The following is a 22,988-nucleotide window of genomic DNA, read 5'->3' as shown; positions in this document are numbered from 1 at the left end:
AATTATTTTTATTATTATCTCCAGACTTGAGAGATCAGTTGCCCTGGAGAAAGGGGGTGTTTTGGAGAGGGGATTCTATGCCATTCTATGCCTCCCCAAACCCCGCCCTCCTCAGCCTCCACCTCCAAAATCTTCAGGAATTTCCCAACCTGGAGTTGGCAACCTTTCTGAGTAGGGTTGCCAGCTCTGGGTTGGGAAATTCCTGGAGACTTTGGGGGTGGAGAAGCCTAAGGTGGGCAGGGCAGGGTCTGGGGAGGTGATGGACCTCTATGGGCTATAATGCCATACAGTCCACCAGCCATTTTCTCCAGAGGATCTGATCTCTGTAGCCTGGAGATCAGTTTTAATTCCAGGAGATCTTCAGCCACCACCTGGAGGTTAAAAACAAAAGGACCCAAGTCCACCACGAGCTCCAACCTCTCTCACTCCAATTTGGCAATCATGTAGTCTTTTTATACTTAATAAAGTGCTACGTGCTGATGGAGTTACATACAATCAGACTCATAATCTGAAAGCATTCTAGCTTCGTCAGGAATCTTTACATGTTCTCTCAAAACTAAATAAAAAAGCCTCCCAGTCATCTCCCTTCTGATAATGGGGGAATTTCTTTTGTTCTACTGAGGAGATTTCTTCACTTCTATGTGGAACTGGTAGTTCTGCCCTGAACTGTATTTCTCTCATCTCCACAGCATACATTTCTTTTTCATGTTCTCTATTAGCCTTCGTCTCTCTCTTGCTGTGCCCTCTCAGCCAATTCTTTTTTCTGCCTGAATTTTAGCTAACTCTATTTGTTGTTCAACTCTGGCTTTTTCTTTTTCCGCCTCTATTCTTGCCAGTTCAACTTTGTCTTATAATTTCCATCTCCTGACTATGATTGTCCACAATACTCACTTCTTGCGCCTGTCTGTCTCTCCCTCAGCCTCTTTCTTCTTTCGTTTGGATGCCATTTCTGACAGGAATTTTATTATAATTCTTCACAAAGTAATAAAATATAGCAAGATACTATTGTGTTTGTGCGGTGGGACCAACTTGTTGTGGGTTTTCTTTTCAAATCGCGTCGCTGCCTTTGACGTGGTGAGTTTTGTGAAGTTGCCTTCTGCTGAGTCAAAGCATTAGCTTGTCGAGTACAGTATTGCTTGTTCCAACTGGCAGCTGCTCCCCAGGGCTCAGGTAATGGCCATTCACATCCTATAACAGGAAATACCAAGACACTTCTGCCTGCAAAGCAAGCACTCTGCCATTGAACCACAGCCTCTCTCTACTGATGTGGGCTGCGGAAAAGCCAGCCATGTGCTTCCAGCTACTCTGCATTCGTCACTATAGCACAGGAGTATGATATCTGGATTGGTAAGTCCAAGGACAGGTGGTTCCTGAGCAAAGGGCCGGATTTTGCTGACGTGTCCCCTTAATGAAAAGTTTGGGAACTGCACACTTCAGAATAGGCTACAGCACCTGGCCAAACAGCTTCCGCGCCATTTGTGATGTGCAAAGGCCACAGATCAGCAAAGCCTCCTTCCTTTTTGAACGCCCCCCCACCTTCGCACAAGGCTGGCCTCTCTTCCCCGCTGATGCTCTGCAGAAAAAAACATTTCCATTGCTTTGTTCTCTTTGCCTTTCTGCTTCCTTTTCTCGGTGTCCAGCTTCCTGCTTCCACAGTGGTGACCCACGCTACCCAGTCCCTTCACAGGTGCTGGCCCCCCTGCATTGGGGGGCAGCCTTCCACAATGCCAAATTTGCCCTCCCTTTCCTGCGCACCTCTTGCTATTCCTTCCCCCTCTCTTCTCAGTATTCAAACTCTTCTGCCCTCTGAACTCCAAATGGAGCAGGTTATACGTGGGAGCAGACATCGATGTAAGGTAGACTTTGGCAACGTCCGTGGAGCGAGATCCCACTTCCTATAATTCAGAAGGGTCTCCAATAATATAGATTCTGGCCCTACTTCACTCAAAAAAGAGGAGGGGGGGATGAGAGATTGAAGAAAAAAATAGGCACTTCATCACATCCTGTTATGCAGGTTTGGGAAACCATTGTGGGATTTTCAGGGATAGGATCAAAATCCAGCATAAATCTAAAAGCAATCAATGACCCACAGTGTTCTTAATAATGTACATTTTATTTCTCTGTTTTTCTGCAGCCGCCTCAGGAAAGGGGAACAAATTGCAAAGCAGCGAATTACTTAACATGGCCTCTGACATTTTCATTCCAACTGTGCTGTTTTTGGAGACAGAACAGACAAAAAAAAATAGAAAAAAAAGTTAAATAGTGTGCCCACGTAACCTCTCTCAACGTAATGGCACACTTTAGCATGTCGCTTTCTCACTGCCAACGTGCTTCAGGAGGCTGCTGTATGCTGGAAACTCTTCTCTTGTTCACAGAGAACCTTTTTAGGTTTGACTGTTTTGTCATTAAGATGCTAGACGAGAACAAGACACGGGGCAGGTCACCCAGCAGTCCTCTGTGAGGATAGGTGCGCTGGCGAATGCAAAGACCCATCCCAACCACAGATCCTTCCCATGGAGTCTCTCTGTACATCTTACACACAGACACTCAAGTGAAAGATCTTACGCTTGTTCTCCCATTGTGGATACAGACGCACTGCTAGGGAGACAGAGTACACTTGAATATAAGACCACACAGAAAGTAAGTTACTAGAGCGTCCCTGTGTTAAGATGTCATGTGTAGAGAGACGCATGGATGTATGTGTCATAGTGCCATAAGTATGTGTGTGTGTGTGTGGGAGAACACATAACAGCGGCCCCTTTAGAGTGCTGTCCTATGGATCATTTCAGCCGAGACAGCTGAAATGTGACGCCTGACACAGGTTGGTCACTTGTCAACTTCCCTCAAGTTTTGATGGGAAACGTTGGCGTCCTGGTTTTACAGCTTGGCTCTCCATTACAGCCACAAGACGAGGATGCCTACATTTCCCATCAAAACTTGAGGGAAGCTGACAAGTGTCCAACCTGTGTCAGGCGTCACTTGTAGCTTGGCTCTCAGACGCTTCACTGCACCAGCCTCTGCTGTGTGAGTTAAAGGCTTTTATTAAGAGATTTCCATGGCCTTGTACTGTGCTCTAGTACTGTGTGTACTGTGAGTTACACACACACACAGCAGAGTCTGGTGCAGTGAAGCATCTGAGAGAGTCCCTGATGGAGCTTGACACTTTAGGTGTTCGCCTTCCTCACACTTCGCAAATTGCTTCGTATACTAATAATAACATAATAACATAAAATTTATATACCATCCTTCAGAACAACTTAATACCCACTCAAAGCAGTTTGCAAAGCGTGTTGTTATTACCCCACAACAATCACCCTGTGAGGTGGGTGGGGCTGAGAGAGCTCTGAGAGAGCTGTGATTGTCCCAAGGTCACCCAGCTGGCTTTAAACGGAGGAGCGGGGAATCAAACTCGGTTCTCCAGATTAGAGTCCTGCCACTCTTATCCACTACACTAAACTGGCTCTCTTCCCTTCCACTTTTGCTGTTCCAAAAACGCAGCATGGAATCGGAATTCAAATTTACGGTGCTCCATTTTCCTTTTTCCTCCTCGCTGTAATTTCAGACTTCTTCTTCCTCTGCTTTGCTAGTGGATTTGCACTGGAGCTAGACGCCAGTCATTAAAAAATTTAAAAATCCAGTGGGTGAGTGCGGGAAGAAAGGGAGATCAGTTTCAGAATATTGACAGAGGGTTGCCAACTTCCAGGCCAGGCCCCAAGGTCTCCTGAAATTGCAAATGATCTTCGGACTACAAAGATTTATTACTTATTTATTTGTTTGTTTAATTTGATTTATACCCCGCCCTCCCCACAGATGGGCTCAGGGTGGCTAACAACATTAAAAAATACATTAAAAATCACAAAAACGTAAAATCAATAATAATTTTTAAAAAGTCATTAAAATAGTCCAGGAGCAGGCTATTTAAACAAATATTGGGAGTCCGTATATTGGCATTGCAGATGGCCGAGGGCAGCCCCAGAAGAAGTGGTGGTCTTAGATGGAAGAAGGGGGACACCCGCTGGCACTCAGCCGAAGGCCTGGCGGAACATCTCCGTTTTACAGGCCCTGCGGAATGTAACAGGTCCTGCAGGGCCTGGATCTCCAGCGGGAGAGCGTTCCACCAGGCCGGGGCCAGGGCAGAAAAAGCCCTGGGCCTGGTTGAAGACAGACAGGTGTCCTTCGGGCCGGGGACCACCAGGAGTTGCTTGTCTGCAGAGCGCAACACCCTGCAGGGGACGTAATGGAAGAGGCGGTTCCACAGGTATGAAGGTCCCAGTCCGTGAATTGTTTTAAACACCACGATCAGTTCCTCTGGAGAAAATGGCTGCTTTGGAGGGGGGACTCTGTGGCATGTCCTCCCCTAAACTTGGCTCTGAATCTCCAGGAATTTCCCAAACCAAAGTTGGCAGCCCTATAAAGCTGACACTTATTAAGCAGAGCTAGAGGCTGACCTCAAGTCTCAAAGCAGCCATCCAGCTGTGGACGAGCGGCCTTGTTTAAACACTTGCTGACAGCCTAACCTTCCGTATCTAATTAGTGTTTATCTGCTCAGGCTTTCCAGCTTTTCCCTGCAATGCGTAGTTAGCCGCTCTCCAGACCAAATATTTGTTCCATCCTTTACGGCTTCCCTGCTATTTTGCATTGCTCTGTATACAAACACCTGAAATGTTGTATTTTTTGGTGGTTTTTCATCCGGTAACTGTGGTAAACTTTATTGGGTGTGGGTGGTTTTTAAAAAAACAACCGTGCCTTTTTATGTTTTGGCAGAGGTTTCCGAAAGTACCTAGACTTCTGACAAGTGCTTCCCAAACATTGGAGAGCTCAGGGTCAAACCCAACAGGATGATGGCAGATCTCCTAAAGTTTCTGTTAGCTTTAAGTGCTGCAGGGAGCAACTTGACGACAGCCACTGGGGTGTGTGTGGCTTTTTCCATGGGAGGAAAGGGATAAGATTCACTCTTGCTTGTTCTTGTTGGCTATCCCGCCCACCCCCTTGATAAAGTGATCCAAGAGTCTGCATTTGCAAAAGACAAAAACGAGTTTAAAATAAACCTGGAAGAAAGCATAAAATGTAGTTCAGCTCGAAGCATAGGGTTTGTCACACTGGAGATCAGGGAGCATTTTCAGTCTAAGATTTACAGTGTAATTCTGTGGAGAGTTACTCCAGACTAAGCCCATTGAATTCAATGGGCTTAGACAGGAGTAACTCTCCATAGGATTGCACTGTTAGAGATAATATGGGAATGCCACCGTAACTGAAATCTTTCAGAATGCCCTTTGGACTGTTTTCTGAGAATGCCATCAAAGACGGGTGGTTTGTGCACAGGTAGCATTCAGTTTTTATAAAGACAGGAGCTGGTGGGCCTCAGTGGGTTGCCAACTTAGGGCCAAGCTACAAGTGACGAATGACACTTGAACGGCAAGTGGATTGAGTGGAGGGCAAGTGAACAGGGAGAAATACACTTGCCGTTCAAGTGTCATTCGTCACTTGTAGCTTGGCCCTTAGAGTTGAGAAATGTTTGCCATCAGCTCAAGGTTGGGAAATTCCTGAAGATTTCAAGGTTGGAAATTCTTGGAGGGTATGTGGTATATAAAGCCGTAGAATCCAGCCCCTTAAGCAGCCATTTTCTCCAGGGGAATTGATCTCTGCAGTCTGGTGACCAGTTGCAATTGCGGGAGATCTCCGGGCTCCAACTGGAGACTGGCAACCCTGGGCCTCAGGCCATAGGGATGTCCCACCATCTACTCTAGAAGGAAGCCCTGCACTTAATTCTGAGTGTGGGACACTTGCTTGATGCTGAGTGAAAGACACTCTGTACATGCTCAGAGATGCTGACTTTTGTTAAACTAGATGGTTTTGAAAAGGGGCGTAGACTCAGATGGGTGGGGGCTGTGCTAAATGGGGTATGCTTAAAGGAGAACAGGTGAAGCCACAAGAATAGCAATATCTGTAAGTAGGGGTCATGTAGTAGAAAAAGAGCAGGAGGAACTCTTAGCACAACTCATTAGCATATGCCATGCCTCTTGCCATCACCAGAAGTGTGTCATTAGCATAACTGATTTGCATATGCCACACACCCTCACATCACCTATTCTGGCTGTTTTGGATCCAATCCTGGCCATTCAGGGCCGAAATTGGGCCCAAAATGGCAAAAAGGGGCTGAAAATGGCTGAAAAGGGGCCCAAAATGGTCAGGATCAGGCCGCCAGTGAGCGGGAGAGTGATCCACCACCTGTCAGAGGCCCGATCCGGGCCGTTTCAGCCCCAATCCAGGCCGAAATGGGCCCAAAATGGCCGAGAATGAGGTGGGCGGGGCCACCTGACGTGACTTCTTTGGGGAACTGCCGGAAATGCATTCCTGCGCGTTCCCTCTTAAAATGAGCCCTGCCTGTAAGAGAGTTTTTCTACTTGGAGTTTGGAAATCTGTTGTCAGTCCAGGTGAACGGAACTGTGTGAAATCATTGCTTTTCAACTAGCTAGTTGTAATGTCCACTTGGGTCTTTTCTTAAAATAAAATGAACTTAAAATGTGAGAAAGATGGAGAGGTTGCAGTCAGAGATCTGGAAGCTGCATGAAAGAATCCACGCTGAGCAGCGTGGAGGGCAATCTAAACCCCCCTCTGTCTGGAGATCAGGGGGTGGGGCCACCGGCCATGTGACCATTTTTGCCGACAGCGATTTAAACTTTAAAAAACTCCCCCCTTGTTCCAGCTGACCCAAAGTGACGTCATTGTGGGGTCCTGAGTTCCACCACTGAGTTCCACCACCTCTTTTCTCAGAAAAAAAGCCCTGGGGATGAGTACTATGTGCAGTTCTGGAGACCTCACTTCAAAAAGGATGTGGACAAAATCGAGAGGGTGCAGAAGAGAGTAATGTGGATGATCAGGGGTCTGGAGAATGAGCCCTACGAGGAAAGGCTGAGGGCCTTGGGAATGTTTAGTTTGGAGAAGAGGAGGTTGAGGGGGGACATGATTGCTCTCTTTAAATATTGGAAAGGCTGTCATTTGGAGGAGGGCAAGGAGCTGTTCCAGTTGGCAGCAGAGGGTAGGACGTGAAGCAATGGACTTAAATTTCATGCAGAAAGGTACTGGCTGGATATTAGGAAGAACTTTTTCACGGTCAGAGTAGCGCAAAGGTGGAATCAGCTGCCTAGGGAGATGGTGAGCTCCCCTTCCCTGGCAGTTTTCAAGAAGAGGCTGGATGAATATTGGTCAGGGATGCTTTAGGCTCATCCTGCACTGGGCAGGGAGTTGGACTAGAAGGTCTGTATGGCCCCTTCCAACTCTGTGATTCTGATGTGCATGAAATATCAAATGCAGCCATGTCTCCATACCACCAAATCTGTGTGAAAATTATTATCCAGCTCCAGTGAATGGCTGGGTAGCTACTGTAGAATGAAGTACTAACCAGAGCTGACCTTGCTTAGCTTCCGAGATCTGGTGAGATCTCTAGCCGGGGCCATCCAGGTCAGGGCTGTAAGAGCCTACTCATAAATATATCTGGCAAAAAAAATTAGGCACATGTTGAAAGTACAAGGTGGGTTTAAACTAGATGGATGCATTATTTTTACAACATTAATCAACGCTTACAGTTGTTGGATGCTATACAATACTTTTTTTTATTAAAAGTTTTGTATAATTAAAAACAAACCTTAAAAACCTACAGTTACACATATACTAATAAAACAAAAAAACTAATCAACATACAAAAACATACATAAAAACAACGAAAACAATCTAAACTAAAAGGTTCCCAATTTTCTCCAAAACAAATATTTGTATCATATCCAATCTAGGCCGATTCCAGATGACTAACCTTAAGGTGCTTCATGCTGCCCTCTTCCGGATCGCGACGACGCGCAAAACTCGTGCAAGGAAACGCGATATTTCGCATTTTCCCCGTCGCGATCCGGAAGAGGGCGGCATGAAGCGCCTTAAGGTTAGTCATCTGGAATCGGCCCTAGACTTTCTGTAAGTAATGATTAATTGCTCTCTTTTTTCTAATGTCAAAATCCCTTCACCTAGGAAGCTGTATGAAACTTTCAAATGAAATTGGGGCTGCCTGCAGGCCTGTACTCTACAAGACAACTCCTTTCTTCTTTTCCAGTGCAATTCTAAGCAGAATTACTCCAGTCTAAGCCCATTGATTTCAATGGGCTTAGACTGAAGTAACTCTGTTTAGGATTGCACTGTTCATATGTATAGCAGAATGATCAACAGTGCCACCCTAAGTGGAGTTACTCTGGTTCAAGCCCATTGAAATCAATGGGTTTAGACTGGAGTAACTCTGTTTAGGATCCAGAGGAGTTAACCATATTCACCTGTAGTAGCAAAATAGTAAAGAGTCCAGTAGTGCCTTTAAGACTAACCAACTTTATTGTAGCACAAGCTTTTGAGAACTACAGCTCTCTTCGTCAGATGCATCTGATGAAGAGAGCTGTGGTTCTTGAAAGCTGACAATGCATCTGATGAAGAGAGCTGTGGTGCTCGAAAGCTGACGGTGCATCTGACAAAGAGAGCTGTGGTTCTCGAAAGCTGACAATGTATCTGACGAAGAGAGCTGTGGTGCTCGAAAGCTGACGGTGCATCTGATGAAGAGAGCTGTGGTTTTCAAAAGCTGACGATGCATCTGATGAAGAGAGCTGTGGCTCTCGAAAGCTGACGATGCATCTGATGAAGAGAGCTGTGGTTCTTGAAAGTTTATGCTACAATAAAGTTGATTAGTTGGTAAGGCGCTACTGGACTTACTATTCTATTTAGGATTGCATTGCAAAAGTTACCTGCCTTAGAGAATAGGAGCTTCTGAAACCCTCCACTAAAATGAAGCTGCACAGGAGCCCCAGACTTTTATGCAGCTCCTTTTCCTTTCCGGAATGTATGCATACGACAGGCTTCTGCTGAATCATATCCAAGGAATTCTGGACATATAAATATGCCATAACCCATCAGGGGCGTTGTCTTTTTCATCTGCAGTTGCCTGTGTTTAGTGGAGGTACTTTTGTGTTTGAGAAGGAAGCGCCCCAAGACAATGGGTGCGCTCTTGAAGGAAGAGGCGAGTTCAGGAAGTTGTTTGAGGCGAATGCGGAGATTCCTCTGAGCATGTGTTTGCGTCTGAGGATCTGTTTAAAAAACATTTTTTAAAACTCTGCAGTGTGGAGGATTACACTGAGCAAGGCCTGCAACTGCCCGATGAGTCCAGTGGCACCTTAAAGACTTAGAGCCAAGCTACAAGTGACTTTTTTCACATGTAGAACACTTGATCGTTTTCGCAAGTTTTCCTGGGAACTGAAGTCCCAGTGTCCTTCCCCTCTCTGTTAGAATCTCTGCCTGAAGAGCCAGAGGAAGCCGGTGGCAACAGCAGCTTTTGCAAATCCAGAGCAGCTCCCTGAGAGCAAGATGCCCAGGGAGAAAGTAGCAGCTGCCTGCCCCCAAAGATTGTTGAGAGCAGGCTTGTGACTGGAGGAATGATTTGCAAAAGCTGCTGCTGCCGCCAGCTTTCTCTGGCTCTTCAGGCAGCGATTCTAACAGAGAGGGGAAGGACACTGGGACTTCAGTTCCCAGGAAAACTTGTGAAAACGATCAAGTGTTCTCCACGTGTAAAAAGTCACTTGTAGCTTGGCTCTTAACAGCATTTATTTCAATAAGTTCTTTCAATATGAATGGTTAGTCTTTAAAGTACCGCTGGACTTTGGGTTCATTTTGTCTTAATGGACTGTCATCACAGCGACTCCTTTGCAGTTATTTGTAGCTGTAAACCACAGTTCTGTTGCCAGCGTAGTGAAACCCCAGTTGCCAGAAATCCAGCCCGTTTCCCGGCTCAGCTTGAGTTTGCTGCAGGGTATTGCGTTGGATCTGTCTAAAAGAGAATCGGTCCAACGTGTCCCTGCCATCTAATAATTAAAGCAGGTGGGTGTTAAGAAGTGATGCTTCTTCTGCTGTGGTGCCTATGAGAATTTGTCTGGTTCCCAGGCTGAGCTACGGTAGCCAACCTTCAGGTGGCAGCTGGAGATCTCCCAGAATTACAACTGATCTCCAGGTGACAGAGACCAGTTCCTCTAGAGAAAATGATTGTTTTGGAGGGGGGACTCTTTGGCGTTACACTCCGCTGAGGGGTATTATACTTCTCCAAACTCTGCCCTCTCCAAGTTCTACCTGCCTCCCCCCCCCCAAATCTCCAGGAATTTTCTAACCCAGACCTGGCAACGCTATTAATCCCAGCACTTTGTGCAAAATCTGAAACTTCAAAATGGGAGATTGTGTAGTGGCACCAATGTGCTAGCAAACTGGAGCAGGGAATTCAGAACCCCAAAGGGAGGAGTATTTTATAAGCGTTCCTGGAGGGCCTTTTATCTTATTAGCTGGAACCGCAAAGTAGCTGGAAGCTGTTCTGATCTTGGACACAGCCACAAAATCTCAGAAAATCTGCAGCCACGAAATCTCCGGCAAGGCCTTTGCATTCAGTCTCTACCCCCCTCCCTCCCATGTGCAGTCAGGAATACTACCACTGGACTACCTTACCAGGCTGGTGTAAATATTACTGAATTTACTGAAACACTTTGGAAACTTGAAGTGCAACTATGTCAATCCTGGATAGTCGTTTTCTGTCTCTTTGCATTACCACAGACTCAATGCTTTGCAGTCAAGATACACTGCTTCGGATTGTAGTGGTTCCATTCACCAACATAAGCAGGTCTGGATCTTATCATTACCTGGAAGGTAGACTCCTAGGAAACTGTCAATGTACATCCCCTTGACATTCAGCATGAAAGAAAGGTGGGATATAAATTAAGTAAATAAAATAGGATCAGCAGCATTTTTAAAGGCGGGCAGATTGGATCAGAACCATGGTGCTGGAGGAGGATTTTTGTTGCAGGTGTCAGCCTGCATGTGGGCGAAATCAACAGCAGCCCATACACGGGCTTTCTCTGTGGTGGCCCCTACCCTGTGGAACGGCCTGCCTGAGGAGGTCAGGAGAGCCCCCACCCTCCTGGCTTTCCGCAAACGATACAAAACCGAATTATTCAAAAAGGTTTTTGTATTGTAGGGAGGGGCTCTCAGATGCTTCGCTAATGAGTTAGGGACCATAGACTTCACCACTATGTTGCCTTATGTACTATCTGTCGTTTTAAATATGCGCTCCTATGAGCTACCTGTGCTTCATGTGGTCTAGTATCAGCCTTAGAATTGCTTAGGTTCTGTTTCAGCATTTCTACAACTCTGTATTGGATTCTTGCCAACGCAATGTCTTTGTAAAATTGTGTTTATTTACTTTAAGGCATTGTTTATGGAAATGCCCTTGACATTGACTGTACTAATCTCACACTGTGTAATCTGCCTTGAGTCTCAGTGAGAAAGGCAGACCATACATGACATAAATAAATACAATTAATAAATAAAACCCTTCCCCCACCTCTTCCTAGTCTTCTAAGGAATAAGTACATCCTTGGCATGGAGCAAGGAGAGGATTTAACTTTGGAAAATGGTATGCTGGCCGAGTTAACTCTCCCCCACTGCCGTTGACCTGCCCAACAGCTTTCAATATATTTGTGTGAAAGTTCCTACGCAAATCGAAGTTTAGTGGCATTGGAATCCGGTGGCATCTTAAAACACTTAACAAAATCTTAGTTCCATTCTTTTTGTGGGCTGTAGTCCTCAAAGGGTTACACTGGGACAAAAGTTTAAGTCCTCGAAGTGCCACTAAACTTGCGCCTGTTTTTGCCGCGACAGTCGGCCGTGGCTGCCCCTGTGCAATCGCACACTGGAACGTGCCCCTGTCTGTCAGCACTGCAGGGTGGAGATTCTCTCCTGGGGACGAGGGGCTTCTTCTCTTCCTATCTAAAATGGTAATAGCCCTCGGTTGAAACAATGAATGTGTATTCCCTGTCTCCTTATCTGCCTAGCGTGACATCCTGCCATCTCTTTTCCCACTGAAATCTTTTGTCTTTTTTTTTTTTTAAATAAAGACCTCTCTGTGGTCATGGCTTCCTCCCTTCCGCACATTCATTCTCTTCTTTGTGTGTTTGCCCCAGTGGCCCTTTCCAGTGATTCCTGATGTCTCCCAGGCTAGAAGTCAACTCAAAGTACATTAGGGCTAAACACCTGAAAATCCCAATGGATTTCATGTTGGGTCTGTTGAGTGGATTTCCTTTAAACTGAATTGCCTTTCAGGTGGGTAGCCATTTTGGTCTGCAGTAAAAGAGCACAATTCGAATCCAGTTACACCTTAAAGACTAACAAGATTTCCAGGAGATAGCTCAAGATTAGTCTGTCTGTAGCAGTAGAAAACAGCAAGAGTCCAGTAGCACCGGTAAGACTAGCAAAATTTGTGGTATGGTATGAGCTTTCATGAGCCGCAGCTCACTTCTTCAGATACTAAAGATTTCCAGGGTAGAAGCTTTTGAGAGTCAAAGCTCTCCGAGACTCCACTCTTGCTCTTCTAATTGCATTTCCGTGTTCAAAGGCTCCCCTTGTTTGGGATCAATGGCTAGATTTCTGTTGATACTACAGACAGGGCTGGCTCAAGGTATTTTATCATCCCAGAAGGAAGTGACAGCCGTCACCAATCAATGCACACAAATATATAGTTGAGGTGGGGAGCTGCATTGGTCTGAAGTAGAACAGCAGGATTTGAGTCCTGTGGCATCTTAGAGACTAAGAAGATGGTGTCTGAAGAAGGGAGCTTTGAACTCTCAAAAGCTTATATCTGAGAATCTTGTTCGTCTCTAAGGTGCCACCAGGGCCGGATCTAGAGTTCCCGGCGCCTGGGACAACCCAAGTCTGGCTGCCCTTGCGCATGCGCACAGCGTGGATGCACGCTCCCGGTGCTGCGTGAGGACGTCACTTTGTGACATCCTCATGCAAGGCGGGCGTGCCTCCAGCGGAGCGTCGGCAGCGTGAGCGGCTGGGAGGCTGCCAGCGCCACTCACCTGCCCTGCTGAGCGGGCGGCCAGCTTGCCACATGCTCCCTGTCCTGCGGGGCAGGCGAATGGCGCGGGCGGCCTCCCAGCCCTCTGTGCCACTTGCTTGCCCAGCAGGACAGGGAGCGCACGGCAAGTCGGCCGCCCCCTCAGCTGGGCAGGCGAGTTGTGCAGGCGGCCTCCCCGCTCTCCGTGCCATTCACCTGCCCGGCTGAGGGGGTGGCCAGCTTGCCGCATGCTCCCTGTCCTGTGGGGCAGGCAAATGTGCAGGCGGCCACTCAGCCGCCCATGCTGCCGCCAGCGCGCTCCCGGTGGCTGGCAGCTGCGCCCAGCACCCCCTCTTTGGCGGCGCCAGGGGAAGACTACCCCCCTGCCCTCCCTCAATCCGGCCCTGGGTGCCACTGGACCCAAATCTTGCTGTTCTACTGCAAACCAACACAGCTTCCTACCTAAAATTATCAGATGATGGGAGCTTAACTCTAAAAAGCTTCTATCCTGAAAACCTTGTTGGTCTCTATGGTGCCAGTGGACCGAAATCTTGCTGTTCTACTGCAGACCAATACTCCTAACCAACTTAAACGTATATATATGTATGTATAAACAAAATGAAGAAACAAACTCTAAGCATATATTTTCCAGCCAGTGCTGTGTAGTGGTTCGAGTGTTGTACTAGGATCTGGGAGTCCCGGGTTGGAATCACCGCTCTGCCATGGAAACTGGCTGCGTAACCCCGGGCCAGTTGCACACACTCAACCTGTCCTACCTTACCAGCTTGTTGTGAGGATAAAATAGAGCTGGGGAGAACAATGTAAACCCCTTTGAGTCCCTGTTAACAACAGCATGGAGTATCAATGAAGTCAATTAAAAAAAACATTTATTCTTAACATTTCAACCAGTGAATCTCTCAGAAGCAAGTTTAGAAAGCCTCTGCAAATCTTCTGCCAAGTCCTGACTCAGTTTGATATCTGCTGGAGAGCAAGGAACTTCAATGCATACCTAAGCCCCCACCCCGAAGGGTTATTATTTGAGACTCACTCATCCCCCTCCCCATTCCCTGCTGAATTTAGGACCCAATGCAAACGCTTTCCAGATTGCACAAGCCAACATGCCACCGATAGCAACATTGCAAATGTAGTAAATCCATGTATTCCATTTGCAGACTGTGCAAATTTGGGAATGGTTTGTATAAACTCTTCTTTTGCTCGCAGGCTTGTGGGCACTTCAGTACCTACAATGTCAGGCATCCTGGCCGTAATTGCCTACGGAGGACTTTTTGAATGAATAGGCTTCCTGTGCTCTGGGTCGAAAATTTCACCCCAGAAACGGCTTTGCTACGGCCGAGTGTCTGTTCTTGCTTTCCTCCCAGAGACTGCCAGCGGGGGCTCAGGCCATGTGTGTCCCAGATGTTTCTCATTAGTCATGCTTTCAGTCTTCCGAAACTGTTACTGATGCCCGAACTGGCGCTCTTAACTTCCTATGTTAACCAGAAGGATTTTAGGGAAAGTTTTAGGTGGTGCCTTTTGCTTGCTCTAACAACCAAAACAAAACAAAACAAAAAATATCCTTCTTTATTCAGCTTTTCCTACTGAGGACGCATTCAAGGAAGGGAGAGAGAAAGAGCTGGAATTATTGATGTGTTTTTAATGCAACCTTTGTTGAAGGACTTTTCTCTAGGAGGGGAAATCTGGATTCTTGCTCCTAGCCGATGCTTTGACGCCTCCAGCAAGGTTTTTTTTTTTGAGGGGGGGGTGCTTTATTGTCAGAAAGGCGGAGTCCAGCAGGATGTGTTTAAAAGTTTGCTAAAAGACTCCTTCCTAAGCACTGCTTTTGCAAGACGTCACTTTTGATGGGGCTATATATCTCACCCCCTCCTAAAACTGCGCCGCTCGTGGAAAAACTTGCTCGGGAGCGCTTGGCGGGCAAGGGAGCCGTGTGCCAAGAACATCATGTCTCTGTGAGTAGCGTATTCCTATCGAGTTCTCTTTCCTTTCCTCGCTTGTAGAACAGACTGTGATTTGGAAGAGAAGCGGAGAGGTTGGGGATGTCTGCCTAAGGTGGGGGTGGGGGGGTTCTTTTTGAAATGTTCCATCAAGCTAGCACATACTTCTGATCTACCCTTTTCCTTCCTTCAGAACTCCCCTAATTTCTGGTTTATCACATTTTTGGGGAGGGGGGTAGCCATAATCCAACCAGCCTAAACTCCATTAACCTTCACCCCCTTTGCTCCCCTTCTCCTCTCTCTCTGTTTTCGAGGCTGTGTTTTCTGAGGGGCAGGGAATTGTCTTTTCCCACTGTTGAAATGCACTGCGTGGAGGTGGCAGTGTGCGATTATAAATGACATTTTGGAGTAAAAATCAAACAGGATTCTGGGGGGCACCTTAAAGACGGAGATGATTTTATTCCAGTTTAAGCGTTCATGGACTGGAGCTCACTTAATATTGGAGCCCCTCACTCAGGGGTCTTGGCAGGGGTACATTCTATGATGTCCCAGCTTTGAAATCACACGTGGCGAGCAGGAGAAAGAGACACTCGAACTGTGGAGTTCACACAGATGGGAAAAGCAGGCTGCAGCCTTCGCGCACCACAATTCATGAGCTAATCTCTAAAGGGAGCATTCTTCAGACTCGCTGTGTTCGCTCACACCCCTTCTTAACTTGTTCTCCCTGGGTCCACCGCTTCAACGTGTGCCAGCCATCTTTTCTGAGAGAGTGCTTGTGGACGGGCAAGCATGTGGCTCTTTGAGGGCAGCTACTTGGGAAAATGTGCCGTTTGGAGGGAAGGCATAATAAAGATCTTTGTTCTTAGCATAAGGGTACCCCCTCTCATTTTTCTGACCAGCTCCAGTCCCTGACCCATCCTGACCAACTTGGAAGGGAGTGAGAGCTCGATCTAGTACATTTTCATCCCACCTTTCCTTCAAGCATATGTGGTTCCCTCCTTCCCCACAGCAACCCTGCGAGGTAGGTTATGCTTGGGAAGTATGAGCATCACAGCCAAATGGATTCGAACCTGGGTCTCACAAATCCAAGTTTGGTGTACTTAAGCACTACCCCACAATGGCTGGCTGGAGCTGGGGATGGCATACCCTCCTTATAGGGCACCCCCCCCCCAAGTAGACAAATGTTGGTGACAACCCCCCCAGTGGTTGTAACTAAGGACTGTTACTTGAGCTCCTCGTCCCGTTCTTATGTCTGGATGTTCTAGTAATTTAGTCTCCAAAAGCCAAAACATCATTTGTGCTTTTGGTTAAAAAAAGACAAAACGGAATTGTACCACAGCACATAGGATAGCTGCGTTTTAATTGAATAGGATAGCAATGTTTTAATGGTTGTCTTTATATTTTTGTATATTTTCGCTGTGGTTTTAGTAGTTTTAATGATGTGTTTTTGTTAGTTTTCATGGTTTTTAAGATGTGGTTTGATGATGTGTGTTTTATTAGCTGCATTGGTGGCCCTTGTGAGGGCAGAAAGGTGGGGTATCAATTTTGTTAAATAAAATGTAAAATAAATAATTATACTTTGGCAGGCCTAGTGCGCTGTGAGGTATCTTAACGGTCAAATGCAAGCACTGATGCGCAGGTATGGCACAGATGATGTGCTTCCATCCCACCTGCACAGTGAATGAACTTCCCTGGGGGAGGGAGCTGGGCCTGAAGTACACCCATGCTGGAGATTCACCCCCCCCCCCCAAGCCATGATCTCCTCCAAAGGCAAAAAACAAGAAGATACTAGGTATAGCGATAGACTAGGGATGGGTAATAAAAATTAGGTGAGCAAGTGGTGAACTCCCCTTCTTTGGAGGTTTTTTAGCAGAGGCTGGATGGCCCTCTGACAGCAATGCTGATTCTGTGAACGTGGGTAGATCATGAGAGGAGGGGCAGGAAGGATTGCATCAGTGTTTAGTTCTCGTGGCCCATTCTTACATGTCCAGGGTAATGCCAATTGCCACCTTGGGGGTCAGGTAGCAATTTTCCCCAGGCCAGGATCCTGATGGTGTTGTGCAGGGGTCATTGGGGGTGTGAGGGGGGGGAGATAGTCGTGAATTTCCTGCATTGTGCAGGGGGTTGGACTAGATGACCCTGGAGTCCCTTCCAACCGTACGATTCTATATGGATATGCAAGTATACAGTTGCTAAGAGACAATGTTGCCTAGCAGCTTAAGTGCCAAGCTAGGAACTGGGAGACCCAAGTTCAAATCCTGGCTTGTCCCTGACTCTCCTGCTACTGGACAAGACTCTCTCTCTCAGCCTGAAATAAACTATATGGACATCTAGATAAATAGACAAGAGGGGCGAGCACAGCCTGTTATCCCCTGGTGGTTGGAAGAGTGAAGGAGCCAGCCAGGCCAGGTCAGTTGCCACCAGTGAAAAAGCCGTCTCTAGTCACCGCCTGCCTCACCTCTGAAAATGGAGGCACAGAGAGCAGAGCTTCAGAAGAGGAGCTTAACTGGTAGACTGGACACAATATGGGTAGTTGGGGGTGGGGTTCCTTTGCAATATGCATTTTCTTGTCGGGCTTATATGTGGTGGGATGGCGGGGTGGGGGGATAAGAGCTGAAAAATGAATTGCTTCACTGGCAATCAGTAATTGCTGTTCACCCTCCATCTGAAGTCTGACATGCCTTTTTGTAGTCAGCCTGAAAGGAAAGGGGCTCACACAGGAGCTAAGATTGGCTAGTCTTAAGGCAGAGTCAAGAGGAATCTCCTGCCTCAGTATCCCCTTGGAAACAAAGCTCCCTTTCACACATACACTCTGCGCTGTGCCGGAACAGCTCCTGCCTGGTGTGACAGCCACACAATCTTTCAGACATGTGGGCAGAGTTGAAGGCACCAGGGCCCATTTCGAGGGGGAATGCACAGGAGCGCAGTTCTGGTAGTTCCCCATAGAGGTCGCATGTCAGGTGGCCCCGCCCACCTGACTCTCAGCCATTTGGGGCACATTTTGGCGTGGATTGGGGCCAAAATGCCCCCAAAATGGCCCAGACTGGGCCTCTGACGGGTGGGGGATCACTCTCCCACTCAGCAGTGGCCCGATCTTGACCATTTTAGGCCCCTTTTTGCCATTTTGGGCCCAATTTTGGATTGAGTCCAACAGCCAGGATAGGTGATGTCAGGGGGTGCGGCATATGCAAATCAGTGATGCTAAGGGCACACTTCCGGCGATGGCAAGGGGCGTGGCATATGCTAATGTTATGCTAATGAGTTCCTCCAGCTTTTTTCCTATGAAATGACCCCTGGAAGGCACAGATCTTGTCTGCCTGGTTACCACCTTGTCCGCTTGATAATATGTTCCTCCTGCCCCCCAGAGAAAGCACTGAGCTCAAGAGTCCTAGGGTGAGCATCCCCAGCTGACTTGAATGCAAACCCTGGAATATTCCTCAGAATCTTTTGGCATGTGCACATAAGCATATTTATTTATTTATTTATTTAAAAAAATGTATGCCACCTCTCCAGGGATCCTGCCCACAGCGGTTTACAAATTAAAAATAATACAAACGAACCATTAAAAGACATGAATTGAAACGCAGCCCAGTATAAAAATGTAAGACTATTAAAATAGACCACTGAAAGCATTGATTGATTGATTTTATTTTGCAGTCCTTAGACCAGATGTACAAGAAGAGAAACATACTTAAGAAATTTCACAATTTAGATAAAAAGATAAAAAGCAGTTTTAAAATTGAAATAACATCTAAGTAACATAACATTTTCTTAACCTGAGCATTGCCATACAGAAACTGGCTACTTGATAAGTAATCTTTGGATCTTTATCTGCTAAAAGAAACTCAAGCTTAAGTTTTTCAGAGAAATCAAGATTTTTTCCAACCAACAGGGTGATTAACTGACTGCGCGCCGCCTTATAATGTGAGCATGAGAAAAACCTGTGTTTTTTCTCAAGGCAGCTGCTCCCTTGACTGGCAAGTACAAAGCCTTTTGGTAAAGGGGATATTCTTATACTTGCCTTCAAGTACAGCAGAAGGAAGAGCAGAGCACCTGGCTAGAGTAAAAGAAGTTAGATAATTTGCTGGGGTCACAGAGAATTTGATGTTTACCCCAATCTTTAAACTAGAGCAGTCGGATTGGCGTTCAATATCTTCGATTCTCTGCTTCACTAGTTTTTTTGCATGCTCTGTTCCCCAAGGAAGAAACATTTGAGGACAGCATAAAATAACAGTTTCCAGACTAAAATCGTGTTTAGAAAAATCAACCCCTGAATTAAAAGCTTGGGTGAACAGAAATGTTTTAGCATTAAAAGAAAGCAACGGAGGCACCGGGCAAGCCTCAAGGGAGAGAGAATTACATGATATACATAAGAAAAGTGCCACTACCGAAAAAGCCCTGTCTATAGTTGCTACGCGCCTCACCTCTGAAGAGAGTTTGTGAGGCCTATCTTAGCTGGTAGGCTGAACAACATAGGAGGAGATGGGCCTTCAAGTACCTTGCCTCAAGAACAGCATGAAAAGAACGCTCTGACGCAGTTAAGAGCATAGGGGCATTGTTTTGGATCCAGTGCTACCACTAGAACATGGCAGCTGCAAAAAACAATTTTTACAACCTCACTGTAGCCCGGAAAATGGCTTCTTGCCTCGACCTGGCCGACCTGGATCCATGCTATGGTAACATCAAGACTTGACTATTGTAATGCAGTATACATAGGTCTCCCATCCAAATTAACTAGAAGAGTTGAATTGGTGCAAAACGCTGCAGCGCGACTGCTATCAAGAGCAAGCAGGAGCATGAATAGCACCCCCATTCTGCAGTCATTCTGTTGGCTACCTATCGGCTACCGTGCTCAGTTCAAGGTATTGGTTATCACAAAGTTCTTCACAGCTTTGGCCCAGCATACCTATGGGACCGTCTCCCTTCCTATGTTCCTCCACGGCAGCTTCGCTCATCTGAACAGGGTCTCCTGCAGGCGCCATCCTGCATATGGGCAGAATCAACAGCTGCCCGTACACGGGCTTTCTCTGTGGTGGCCCCTATCCTGTGGAACAGCCTGCCTGAGGATGTCAGGAGAGCTTTCCACAAATGATGCAAAACCGAATTATTCAAAAAGGCTTTTGTACTGTAGAGACGGGACTCAGATGCTTCACTAATGAGTTAAGGACCATAAACTTCACGACTGTGTTGCCTTACATACTACTGGTTGTCTTAAATATGTGCTCCTATGAGCTACTTTGGTGTAGTGGTTAAGAGCGCAGGAGTCTAATCTGGAGAGTTAGGTTTGATTCCCCACTCCTCCACTTGAAGCCAGCTGGGTAACCTTGGGCTAGTCTGGAGCTTTCTCAGCCCCACCCACCTCACAGGGTGTTTTGTTGTGAGGATAATAGTAAGGTACTTTGTAAACCGCTCTGAGTGGGTGTTAAGTCCTCCTGAAGGGAAGTATATAAATCAAATGTTGTTGTTATTACTTGTGTTTCATGTGGTCTAATGTCAGCCCTAGAATTGCTTATGTTCTGCTTCAGCATTTGTTCAACTCTGTGTTAGATTCTTACTAATGCTATGTCTTTGTAAAATATTTACCTATGGCATCGTTTATGGAAATGTCGTTGAAACTGACTACACTAATCTCACACACACTGTAATCTGCCTTGAGTCTCAGGGAGAAAGGCGGACTATAAATGACACGAATGAATGAATGGGTTTGAAGCTTAAGATACACGTGTCCCTGAAAGACTTTTAAAAAGTGACATGCAGGTGATAATGCTAATTGGGGAAGGGGGTGCACAGCCTTTTCCCTCTGTGCTATTCCACCCACAGGGGAAAAAATATGGGACCTGCGTTTCACTTAAAAAGTGTTGAGCTTGCTCGCACAACGCCCTCCATCACATGTCATTTGATCCTAAGAAAACAACGTTTTAGTGCAGTCGGGCCAAAGAAGAAGAGCTATAATAAGCTGTTGTGATGGGTAAGGCAGCAAATGCTCCTTAGTCACCATTTACACAATGCCACCCTTGTAGTTTTCATTGCATAAGGAAGTCTTTAATCAGACTTGGATCCCTTCCATGAGTTAGACCATTTGCACTGCCATGTTGCGACGTTCTAGTGATCTGGTCCAAGCCATCCATCTCCAATTCCTCTCCCTCCGAGTTTGTTATCACCCAAAGGCAGGGATGGGAGGACTCGACAAGACCTGAAGGCTCTGCTCGGGGGAGAAGATTGGGAGCAGTTCCACTTCTGAGCCCCATCAAGAAGATGCAACCCAAAGTAGACAGAGAAGAGCTTTCTCCTCTCCCATTGCCCGCGAAGGCCTCCTGACCTGAAGGACTGCCGAGTTCCTAGTTCATCTGTTGAGCAGGGTCTTGCAAACGCAAGGTCAAGGTGCTATAGAATAGGACGTGCATTGTGGCCACTGCAGTCAGATTTGCCAACAGACCAGAATCTCCTTTCCCAAGCTAGGCCAGGATTTTCTTGACCAATTGACAAGCAAGTGGGGCCGGCCTTCTTGTCGCCCATACTTTTGCCATTCTTCTTTTGGAATATTTGTTGTATCGCTTAGTTTTATTGGGCAGCTTGTTGCTTAAATGTTGTGTTGTTTGTTTTTCTGTTAGGAGTCACCTTGAGTTCTTTTTCTTCTGGAGAAGCAGCAGACAAATATCCCCAAATAAATAAATAAGTAAATAGACACTCCGTCCCCACCTCCCTTCCAAATGGATAGAGTCGGTACAGGTTATTTCCCCTAACATGTAAGAACTAGGCCAAATGCAGCCGCGAAACTGCAGTTCTGCAGTGACAATATGCAAGAACTGCGGCGTGACTGTTATCAGCATCAAGCAGGAGCAGGAGCATCACCCCCATTCTGCAGTCACTCCATTGGCTACCTATCAGTTAACATGCGCAGCTCAAGGTATTGGTTATTACATACAAAGCTCTTCACAGCCTTGGCCCAGCATACCTACGGGACCGCCTCCCTTCCTACGTCCCTCCACAGCAACTACACTCATCTGAACAGGGTCTCCTGCAGGTACCACCCTGCACATGGGTGAAATCAACAGCAGCCCGTACATGGGCTTTCTCTGTGGTGGCTCCTATCCTGCAGAACGGCCTGCCTGAGGAGCTAAGGAGAGCCCCCACCTCTCCTAGCTTCTTGCAAATGATGCAAAACCGAACTATTCAAAAAGGCTTTTGTATTGTAGGGAGGGGGTCTCAGATGCTTTGCTAATGAATTAGGGACCATATACTTCACCACTGTGTTGCCTTACGTACTACCTGTTGTCTTAAATATATGCTCCTATGAGCTACCTGTGCTTCATGTGGTATAATGTCAGCCCTAGAATTGCTTGTGTTCTGTTGCAGCATTTCTTCAAGTCTGCATTGGATTCTTGCTAATGCTATGACTTTGTAAACTTGCATTTATTTACCCAAAGGCATTGTTTATGGAAACATCCTCAGTTTGGTGTAGTGGTTAAGAGCGCAGGACACTAATCTGGAGAACCGGGTTTGATTCCCCTCTCCTCCACTCGAAGCCAGCTGGGTGACCGTGGGTCAGTCACAGCTCTCTTAGAGCTCTCTCAGCCCCACCCACCTCACAGGGTGATTATTGTTGTGGGGATAATAATGACATACTTTGTAAACTGCTCTGAGTGGGTGTTAAGTTGCCCTGAAGGGCAGTATATAAATCGAATGTTGTTGTTGTTGTTAATAATAATGATGATGATGATGATGATGATGATGACGACTGTACTAATCTCACACAGTGTAATTCGCCTTGAGTCTCTGTAAGAAAGGCGGACGATAAAAGACAAATAAATAAATAAATAAAATAAGCACAGACCGATGTAGAGGGTGTATCCTAAAAATCCTTCCTGAAAATATTAACTGAGTTTATTTTCAAAAAGGCTAGTATAATCTGCCCCCACAATATGCTCACACCAGTGTGTGCAAGAAGGGGCTTCAAAGCACAGTGGAGTCTTTCAACCTCACTCATGTGCACAACGTATCTTCCCAGTACTTGTAATGAACAGTCTGTCGGCATTTCCATAGCAAAATCCAGGGATCCCATTCGCTCTGTTCCTGCAGCGTACAAGCAACCTGTGCTCCAAGCAAGGATCTTCACTGGTGGCGCTTCAGGCTGTGGC

The 22,988-nt window shown here is 46.5% G+C and overlaps 1 protein-coding gene across 2 annotated transcripts in view; it reads left to right on the top strand.

Moving 5' to 3' along the window:
- The window catches only part of GJC2 (gap junction protein gamma 2), a 33,616-nt gene that overhangs the window by 3,477 nt on the left and 7,151 nt on the right, over window positions 1-22,988 (top strand). The window contains exon 1 of one of the 2 annotated variants that reach the window (XM_054991886.1): window positions 14,834-14,865. The exons of the other annotated variant lie outside the window; for it this stretch is intronic. The gene's annotated coding sequence lies outside the window, so the exon portion shown is untranslated. Of the gene's footprint in view, window positions 1-14,833; window positions 14,866-22,988 lie in introns of those variants that run through there. 2 annotated transcript variants of the gene reach the window in all.

The sequence above is a fragment of the Eublepharis macularius genome, chromosome 11 (assembly GCF_028583425.1).
Source record: "Eublepharis macularius isolate TG4126 chromosome 11, MPM_Emac_v1.0, whole genome shotgun sequence".
NCBI lineage: Eukaryota > Metazoa > Chordata > Lepidosauria > Squamata > Eublepharidae > Eublepharis > Eublepharis macularius.
The sequence above is the reverse complement of the archived record's forward strand: the minus strand, read 5'-3'. Positions and strand labels throughout refer to the sequence as shown.